The 10,784-nt window shown below is 35.7% G+C and overlaps 1 pseudogene; it reads right to left on the bottom strand.

Moving 5' to 3' along the window:
• Positions 1-10,190: 10,190 nt before the first annotated feature.
• On the bottom strand, positions 10,191-10,285 carry LOC115070816 (annotated as a pseudogene).
• Positions 10,286-10,784: the final 499 nt, after the last annotated feature.

Genomic DNA, 10,784 nt, shown 5'->3' with positions numbered 1-10,784 from the left:
TTCTTCCTCTTCCTCTTCCTCTGCTTCTGCTTCTGCTTCTTCTTCCCAGTGGTGCTTAGGATTGAACATAAGGTCATATATATGCTAAACAGGCACTACCCCACCCAGTTAAATGAGTTTAAGCACGCTGAGATTAGAATTTATGTTTGGTCCTCTATGTCATCTAGAATTCTTACATTGTTAGCAAAAACCTTGTCTGCCTTTCTAGATTTTGCATACATTACATATATCTACTACTAAGGATGCAGATAAGGAAAATTTATCTAACAGTTATCTTATTCAGAGCCTCATGTAAAACCGACTACATTATGTCAAAAATATTATAATATGCTGATTTCATTTTGCTATTGAGAAATTATGAAGAGTAGGCAGGTTCAGTAACTTTTTAAGGTAACATACTTGGTGTGAGAACGTGTTAGGCAATATGCTATACTTTCAATAACTATAATCACTATAATATATGCCATATGTATATTCCATAGTCTGAAGCAATTCATTATGTAATTTCCTTCAAGGAGAAAAATGACTGGGTATAATGGTTCAGGGAGTAATGGTGCTTGCCTTGTGACCCTAAGAACCTTTGTTCAAACCTATGTAAAGGTAGAAGGAGAAAAAGCTGACTCTGTGACTCTGTAAAGTTGTCCTCCTACCTCACAAGTACTCAATGGCATGCACACCCTCACCCCACCACACATACACACACTAGGTGCTGGGAATCAAACCCAGGTCCTCTGCAAGAACAACCAGTGCTCTTAACCACTGAGCCTTCTCTCCAGCCCCAAGATTAAAATTGTTAGCCACCATGTGGGTGCTGGGAATCGAACCTGGGTTCTCTGCAAGAGCAGTCAGTGTTCTTAACCGCTGAGGCATCTTTCCAGCCCTGTAAATGAATAATTTTAAAAAAAGAGCTGAGTGGGCTATTTTTAAATGGACCTCTTGCTTCATTAATATACATATATATATAGAGAGAGAGAGAGAGAGAAAGAGAGAACACAAACATACCATTCAGATGTTGCAATAAACAGAAATGCTAAAATTCTTAAGATTCACAAATTCTAGTGGGAAGATAAGAAAATACATTCACACACAAATATAGATTCATTAGATAATGATAAGTTCTAAAAAGAAAAAGAAATAGAGTTGAGGAGGAACACCAGTGTTTCCAGAGGGAGACTATTGGATCTTTTATGTAGTGTAAACAAAGAAGCATATTTAATCAGATGAAATTTGGGCAAGATGTAAAAAAGAGGAGAAAACATGGGGATTCCTGACTGAAGAGTGTGTCTGTTAGGAGGAATAATTCCAGGAAAGTCTTGAGCCGGTAGAAGAGGTTTTCAGGAGGAAGCCACAGGAGAGTAGGCCAGGAGGCAGTCTTGATCAGGTTGGTAGTTGCTATGGGAGAAACTGAAAGTACTTGAAAGCTCATGGGCCGAGGGAAGTCCGGATCTTTATGTTTTAGAAAGAACAGTCAGAATTCTGTGTCTATAAAAACTTTAGAAAAGATGATGATAGAAACCAGTTAGGGCATGCCAGTCATGCAAGACTGCTGTCATCAGATAGTACAGGACAGAAGCTTAGCTCAGGTGGTTGAGTTTGGTGTGATGAAAGTAAACAGGTTCTCATTATTTTCCAGTAAAAGTAGAAAGGATTCAATTATTTATTTAGGTTTGCAATGCAAGGAGAAAAGAGTGTTAGGGTGACTTCATGTTTTGTTTGATCTATGTTATATAGAGAAGACTAAGTGTGTCTCAGATCTGGAGAAAATCAAATGTTGGATTAGATGAGAGTGGGTCAATGGAGTGTTCCAGTTGGGAAAGTTGAAGCAAAGTAGGCATTAATGTTGCTGTAAGATAAATGTGGGACTGGAGAGATGGTTCTTCAGTTAACAACATTGGCTACTCTTGCAGACGACTGTGGTTTGGGTTCCAGCACCCACAGAGTGGCTAACATGTGACCATAACTCCAGTTCTAGGGAATCCAACCCCTCTTCTGACTTCTGTGGGCATTGCATAACATAGTTACCCTTGCATATATGCACTCAGAATACTCATACACATACAATAAAAGTAAATATATTTTTTAAAATAAGGATATATGAATTTGAATTTCAAATTACCTGATCTTTGGTTTCCTAACTTGCTCTGTAATTCCCAGACTTCATGACTGTCATTTCAATGGTGCATTTTAGGAAAAAGAAGAAAGGTGGTGTCCAAGAAAACTGGAGAGATTTACCATAGCAAATCTGTGAATATGAATGAGAAAGAACTAGATGATAGAAGAAAAAAAAAGCAAGAAAAGGACTTCATGTTTCTTTTTTCAAGCGAATCTAAGGAATACTTTTAGGATTATTTTTCCTTATGATCATAGCTTTAGTAACAAACCCTGTCACCTACACAGGTACTCTAAATTTTTAGGGTTTTTGTTTTTATGTTTGAATTATGTGTGTGTTGCGGGGGATATGTGCGCACTAATGCAGGTACCTAAGGAGGCCAGAAGAGGGCGTTGAATTCATTGCATCTGGAGTTAAAGCTGGTTGTAACCTGTCTGACATGGGTACTGGGAACTGAACTTGGGTCCTCTGCAAGAGGAGTCCATGTTCTTAACTGCTGAGCCATCTTTCCAGCTCCAGTTCTCTGTGTTTTTAAAGTAGAGACATATGGGGCTGGAGAGATGGCTCAGCGGTTAAGAGCACTGATTGCTCAGAGGACCCTGGTTTGATTCCCAGAACCCACATGGTGGCTACAAACCGTCCTTAGCTCCAGTTCCAGGGGAATCTGAAGCTCTCTTCTGACCTCCCCGGCATTGCACGACTCAGGTGCACTCACATACATGCAGGCAATACACTCATACACATAAAATAAAAATAATAAATAAAAAATATAAACAATAGTATACTTCAGTGTATACATGTGTGAAGTCCTCAACGACTAAGTTTTTTTTAAAAAAATTCAGTAGTAAAGCACTCTACATTTAATTATACTGTTCTTTTGAATTTATGAATGCATCTCTGCATAACTGTGCATACATCTATATATCCATGCATTCATCTCTGAGGTAAATATATAAACAAATTTCCAGCACTCAAGAAGCTTTTGTTTGCATCTTTCTAATCAACTCCTTGCAACTTCTTCAGAAAAGCATGTGGATATTGCTTTGGATATTTCTTCTATTGCCCCAAATAAATTCTATCAATAATACATTATTTTACTGCTGTGTAGTTTTCCGCTTATGTGGATATTTGTTTACTGGTTTACTTTTTAACTGATGAGCATTTGTGTTGTCTTTAGTTTGGAGGCTCTTATAAATAGTGCTACTGTGTATTTTTTTGCACATTTATCTTGATGAATTTAAGCCTTCTGTTAGGCATCTGCATAAATGTGGGCTGTTTGGTCATGTATTAGGGAAGTGATTAACTTTAGTAGGTATGCCAAAACCTTTCCAAAGTGTATTTATGCAAATTTTTGACAATTTATGAAGTTAGTAGCAATATTTATAGCTTATATCACTTCAAATTTCACAAAAGATTAATATTGTAAAAAATTTGAATTACCGCTTCTGTTGGGTATGCTTCAATATTTAAAGAGTTAACTTTCATTTTGCTTCTGATAATGATAGCAAATGCCTTTTAGTAGTTTCATTGATTAATATCTTTATAAATTTTTTGGAAGCCCTTAATTTACGAGATTTTAAACACATATTCTGGTTATTAAGCCTTTTATATACTTTGAGCTTAGTAACTTCTCCCTTAATTGGCATCTTTTGATGAAAAACGTTTTGTTTTGTTTAATTTTTGTTTTTGAGCAGCCCTGGCTGACTTGGAACTTACTCTGTAGTGGCTACAGACTCATAGAAATCAACCCACCTCTGCTTTGTGAGAATTACCATGCCTGGCAGAAGTTCTCAATTTTTATGAAATCTCTGTATTTATTAATGGTTAGAGTCTTTTGTAATATGTTTAATAAATTTTTCCATCTGCAAAGAACCAAATATTCTACTTTAATTCCAGAAACTTATTGCATTCTCTTTCATTTTGATCTGTTAATAATCTACATTGTTTGTTTGTTTGTTTTGGCAGAAATTATAGGTCAACATTCACTGTTTCAATATGGATATGGAATTTCTCCTGCAGTTTTGAAGAAGCATTGGTTTTCTATTAAGTGTCAACAGTGTCTTTACACATATCATCTTTGTATTTGTCTAAGTGCCAATGCTACCTTGTCAGTAATTCTTGAAACTTGAGTCAAGTTTTCTAACACTGCCCTTATTTTTCAAGAATATATTGGCTAGAAATTTTAATGTTTTCCTATAAATTTGAAAATCAACTTTGGGGAAAAAACCCTGCCAAATTTTTTTATAGAACCTCGGATTACATTGAATCTACAGCTCAACTTGGAGTAAACTGACATACTTATTTAGTTTCCTTTCCATGATATCTGTTTTAAAAAATAATTAAATTTTTGTGCAGCTCACGCAAAACACCTTAAACATCTTTATGCCCCCTCTCCCATACACAGTCTCCCATATCCACCACCTCCTGCAAGATTTCATGTGTTCTGTCGTGTATATTAAGGCCTATTCAGTCAAGTAAGTATACTTAGACATCCCACAGTGCAAATTCATCCACTGGGGTTTAGTCAGCCTGTCCAGAGTCACTCCCTTTAAGAAGATCAGTTCTCCCTCACCTAGCAGTAATTAGCTGCCAATAGTTCTACTAAGATTGGGGTCTGCTGTCCATTTCCCCCCTTCTATGCTGAGCTTTTGTCTGCTTGAGTTTGCAAAAGTCTTGTGCATGTTGACACCATCGCTGTAGGTCCGTGTGAACAAGGTCTCAGGAGCCTGTAAGACTGTGTTTGTATACATCATGCACCATCTCCCCTGGTTCTTACAATCTTTCTGCTCCCATTTTCCCAACGTTTCCTGAGGCCTGGGCAGGTAGAGTTTAATATGGGAGTCCCTGTCCAAGAAATCATACTCTGTGGACTCTTCTTCTCTTGTTGCATGAGGGAATTTCGTTGATGAGTGTTGAGAGATACATTAGTGTTCTTTCTACCTCTTGTTCCATTATGTTCCATGAGACTTAGGTATAGAGGTTGGGCATTTCACAGACACTTATTCTTTATGTGCAACTACTTGTGGAACACTGTAATGCTCTTTGTCTATTGAAAAAGAATCATCTTTGGTGAGTGGTGACTGGCATACTTGCCTGAACATCTAAGGATCTATATTTAACATATATTAATGAATTACTTTTGTCTACAGATGTGACTTCTTAGAGTTTTCTCTAAGATCTATGACCTCTCCAGATATGTATATTTGGCAATGTTTACTAGACCACACCTGAGTTTCCACCCATTAAGTAGGCTTTAAGTTCAGTTAGGTGGCTGTTGATTACTCCCAAGATAAAAGTGGCACTACTGCCCCAAAATAGTTTTCTGTGTCGGTCATTGTTGTGGTTATTAGGACTTAAAGCTGGGGTTTGATAATTGATTGGTGTTCTCCCTTAGCAGCTTGCAAAGTGTCCTCTCAAACTGTGAGAACTAGCCTTTAGGGAGGAGGCATCCAGCTCATTTCCTGCTTCATTACTTTAAGTTCTATGCCCAAAGTATTTCCTCTCTTCAGCAGTAGGGTGTTGACTTTAAGTTCTGAGAGACAAGGGCTGTGACAATAGTTTTGAGAGTCTCTTAGACCACTGTTGCCAAACTTAAAAAGGGAAGTTTCTCCTGTCTGGCACTATTTCTTGTTATATAGCTTTCACTATGCACATGGACACATGTACAGATATTATATGCATAATTTTTTCAGTAGGCTTTACTAATACATTTCCCTCTGATTTTTCACACCAACTAAATAATATTTGTCTCTCTTCTCTCTTCCTGTCAAACTCTCCCTTCTCCCTCCCCAGTTAAACTACTCTCATTTTTCTCATTTCACCCTCAATAATACCTGTCTCCTATGGTCCCCCTCCCTTAAGCGCCTCCTTTCCCTTTACCCTCGTGGTTCCTTGCATAACCCTCCCTATTACCCACCCCCCATTTAAAAACCCCATTTTACCATTTCTCCCCCAGTAACACCAAGTCTCCTAATGTTCTTTCTCAGGTTCATTATTTCCTTTGACCTCCCTGGTTGCTTTGCATTTTTCTGGCTCCTGCAGTTACATCAGGATATATACTTACATATAGGGATTTGGTGATAAGATCCACATAGGAGGGAAAATATACATTGATTATTTTTCTGAGTCTGTGTTACTTCACTTAGTATAACGGTTTCTAGTTTCATTCATTTATCTGCAAGTTTCATGATTTGATCTTTCTTTACATCTGAGTATAACTCCATTGTGTAAATGTATCACATTTTCATTATCTACTTGTCAGTTGAAGAACACTTAGGTTGCTTCCATTTCTCAACTATTGTGAAAAGATTAGAAGCAACCATGGATATACAAATATCTCTGCAATAGGATGAGTCCTTTGTGTATATGCCAAGGAGTGGTAGAACCTGGTCATATGGTAGGTTCAGTTTTTATTTTTAAAAATTTGTCTACACTGCTTTCGATAAGGGTTGCATGAGTTTGAAATCCCACCATCAGGAATTGAGTGTTCCCCTTTCCCAACATCCACTCCAGCATTTTGTATTATTTGTTCTCTTGATCTTAGCCAGTCTGATTGGGGTAAGACAAAACCTTAAAGTAGTTCTAATTTGCAGTTCCCTAATTACTAAGGATGTTGAATAGTTTTTATTGTGTTTCTTAGCCATCATTAGTTCTTATATTTAGAGCACTTTGTACAGATCCTTAACCCATCTTTTAATTGGGTCATTTGTTTTCTTAATTATTTGTTTTTGAGTTATTTATATATTCTAGATATTAAACCTTTGTCAGATGTATTGCTAGTGAAGATTTTCTCATATTTTGTAGATTTTCTCTTCACTTCTTTCGTTGTGTCTCTTGCTGTTCAGAATTATTTTAGTTTAATGAGATCTCACTTGTTGATTATTGACATTAATGCCTGGGCAACTGATGTCTGGTTTAGAAAGTCCTTTCCTACACCTATATCTTGTAGGGTACAGCCTATGCTTTCTTCTAATGCTTTCATAGTTTCAGTATTCATATTGAGTTTTTTTTTATTCATTTGGAGTTGATTTTTGTGCAAGGTGAAAGATAAGGATCTAATTTCATTCTTCTACAGGTGGGTATCCAGGTTTGCCAGTAGTTTGTTGAAGATGCTGTCTTTCCTCCATTGTGTGTTCTTGGCAACTTGTCAACTATCAGATGTCTAAAATTGCATGCACTCATATTTGGGTCTTCAGATATGTTCCATTTATTTATGTGTCTGATTTTTGTGCCAGTATCATGTTGTTTTTATGACTATAGCTCTAAAACATAGTTTGAGATCTGGTACTGTAGTCCCCCAGCACCTCTTTGTGCACAGGACTGCTTTATCTATCTGGGGTCTTTTGTGAGTCCATATGAATTTTAAGATATTTTTTTCTAATTCTGTGAAGAATATACTGTGGATTTCGTTTGGGATTGCATTGACTTTATAGAGTGCTTTTGTAGGATGTTCATTTTTGAAATATTACTTATTCCAATCCATGAACATGAGAGGAACTCACATCTCCTGATATCTTGCTCAATGTATATCTTCTAAGATATACATGGTACTGGGTGCACCATTGTAGGGGTCTTTAATGTCTTTGGTCATGTTTATTCATAGATATTTATTTTATCTTATTTTAAATTAAATTTAATTTAATTGCTTTTGTAAACTGGAGGGTTTAGTATACTCTTTTTTTCAATAGCTTGTTATTTTTATATAGAAAGGTTACTGATTTTTGAAGATTGAATTAGTAACCTGTTACTTTGCTGAAAGTGTTATTCATTTCTAGGAGTTTTCTGGTGGAATATTTGATATCTCTTATATATAATATCATATCATCCTCAAATAGGGATAGCTTGACCTCTCTTTTCCAATTCATACTCTTTTAATTTCCTTCTCTTGTCTTATTGTTCTAGTAAGAGTTTCAAGCACTATATTGAAAAAGAGTGGAGATAATGGATAACCTTGCCTGGTTCCTGATTTTAATGGGATTGCTCCCAGTTTTTCTCCATTTAGAATGATGTTGGCCATGGGTTTGTTGTCCATAACTTTAGTTACGTTGAGGTATGTTCCCACCAGTACCTCTAAGACTTTTAACATAAGGAAATGCTCTACTTTGTCAAAGGCCTTTTCTGCATCTATTGAAATGACCATGTGATTTTTGTCATTGTGTCCATTTACTTGATTTGTAACATTTATTGACTTATGTATATTGAACTATCTCTGAATCTCTGGAATAAAGCCAACGTGATCATGGTGGATGATCTTTTTGATGTATGTCTGTATGTGGTTTTCAAGTATTTTGTTGAGATTTTTTTCATGTATGTTCATTATGGATACGGGTCTATAGTTTCCTGTATTGGTTGTGTCTTTACCTGATTTTGGTATTAGAGTAATACTTGCTTCTTAGGAGTTGTCCCTCTGTTTCTATCTTTTTGGGTAATTTAAGTAGTATTGGTTGTAGATCTTTAAACATCTGGTAGAATTCTGCTGTGAATCCATTTGGACTTTGAGCTTTTTAGTTGGGAAGGTTTTTTTTATTATTACTGTTTGAATTTCTTTGTTTTGTGCCTATTTAAGCTGTTGAGTTATTCTTGGCTTAGCTTTGGTGGTTCCTGTGAATTTAGATATTCATTTCTTTTAGGTTTTCAAGTAATAGACTGTAGATTTTTAAAGTATTCCTTTATAATGTTTTGGATCTTTTTGGTGTCTGTTGTGATGTTTCCCCTTTCATCTCTGATTTTTTTGATTTGAATCTGTTCTTTCTTTCTTTTGGTTAACTGGACTAAGAGTCTATCTATAATGTTTATCTTTTCAAAGAACCAGTTTTTTTTGGTATTGTTTTCTTCATTTCTATTTCATTAATTTCTGCTTTGATTTTTGTTATTTCCTTTTTTATGCTAGGATTTGGTTTCATTTTCCTTTTCTTTCCAGAGTCTAGAGTTGCAATGTTAAGTCATTCACTTGTGTTTGTGCTGATTTTTTAATGTAGGCACGTAGGGCTAAAAACTTCCTTCTTAGAACTTCTTTTAAAACATCCCAGAGCTTTTGTTGTTTTGTATTTTCTTTTCATTTGGTTCCAGAAACACTTCTATTCATTTCTTAATTTTTTTGACCCATTCATCATTCAAAAGTGTATTTTTTTAATCTCCATGAGTTCATGTAACTATGAGAGCTTTTTTGGTGTTTATTTTAAGCTTTTTTGCCTCATGATGTAATAGAATGGATGGGATTATTTCAATACTTTTGGTATATGTTGAGGTTTGTTTTTTGCCTTGGTACATGTTCAATTTTGGAGAAAGTTCTATGGGCTGATGATTAGAAAGTTCTTTGGTGCTTGAGAGGAATATACTGCAGATATTTGTTAGGTTCATCTGATATATGGTATCATTTAATTCAAACATCTCTCTGTTTATTCTTTGTCTTATTGGCCTGTCTGTTGGAGATAGTGGGGTATTGATGTTCCCTACTATTACTGAGTTGGGGTTAATCTGTTATTTATAGTCCCAGAGTACTGTTTTTATGATACTGGGTGCACCATAGTTTGGTGCATATGTGTTCATGATGGTAATGTCTTCTCAGTTAATTGATCCTTTGATCAGAATGAAGTGATTCTCTTGATCACTTCTGATTAGTTTTAGTTTGAAGTCTATTCTTTCATTTATTAGAACCACAACTACTGCTTATTTCTTAGTGCCATTTGCATGGCATATTTTTTCCATCCTTTTACCTTAAGGTAGTACCTATCCTTGGAGATGAGATGAGTTTCTTCAAGACAACAAAAAGATCCATTCAACAAGCCTGGGCCTTTTGATTGGGGATTTAAGGCCACTGATATTTAGAGGTATTATTCAAAGATGTGTATTGGTTACCATCATTTTAATTTCTGTTTGCATTGTCCTACGTTTGTGTTTCCATGCTTATACCTTCATTTAGATTCTCTTTGTTGCTTATTGGGTGTAGTTGTTCCTTTCTTCAGTCCTTTCCATTGCTTCTGGTATTCTCTTAAAGACTAGTTTGGTGGACATGAATTCTTTAGCCTGTTCATATCATGAAAGAGTTTTCTTTCCTCTGCTAGTATAAAAAACAGTTTTAGAAAATATGCAATACTTCATGAATTTATGTCATCCATGCACAGGGGCCATGCTAATCTTTTCCAATTTTAGTGTATGTGCTGCCAAAGTGAACACTCCATGACATTTCTTAATTTATTGAATGATTCACGATACATTTTATTTAGATTTTTAAAAATTCTATAGATTTCTCTGTATAATTTTTGTACATCTTAGTTTTTTTCCTTGGTATTATGTATTTTAAGGGAACTAAGAATGATATTTAAGTGTTTTATTTCCAATAAATTCTTTCAACTTCATAGACATAATTATTACATATTTGTATACAGACTCATAGAAAACCATGAAATGAACTTCATTGGACCAAAGAATGCATAGAAATTTGTACAGGGAACTTCTAGGCATGCCTGTGAGGTGAGGGCATGTCCAGAGCAGATTAGCACAAGTTGGGGAGACCTGGCCTGAACATGGGTGACACCATTCAATAAATGGAGGGCTTGATGTGCGCATGCCTCTGGCTTCCACTATGGGACTATGAAATGTTTGATCATTTGATCCAGTCACAGAAATCTCCACACATCCTTATAAATGTTCTATTGGATTTGTTCTTCTGGAG

This window comes from Nannospalax galili, unplaced genomic scaffold (assembly GCF_000622305.1).
Source record: "Nannospalax galili isolate Female #2095 unplaced genomic scaffold, S.galili_v1.0 scaffold417, whole genome shotgun sequence".
Taxonomy (NCBI): domain Eukaryota; kingdom Metazoa; phylum Chordata; class Mammalia; order Rodentia; family Spalacidae; genus Nannospalax; species Nannospalax galili.
This window is presented reverse-complemented; position numbering and strand designations above follow the sequence as displayed.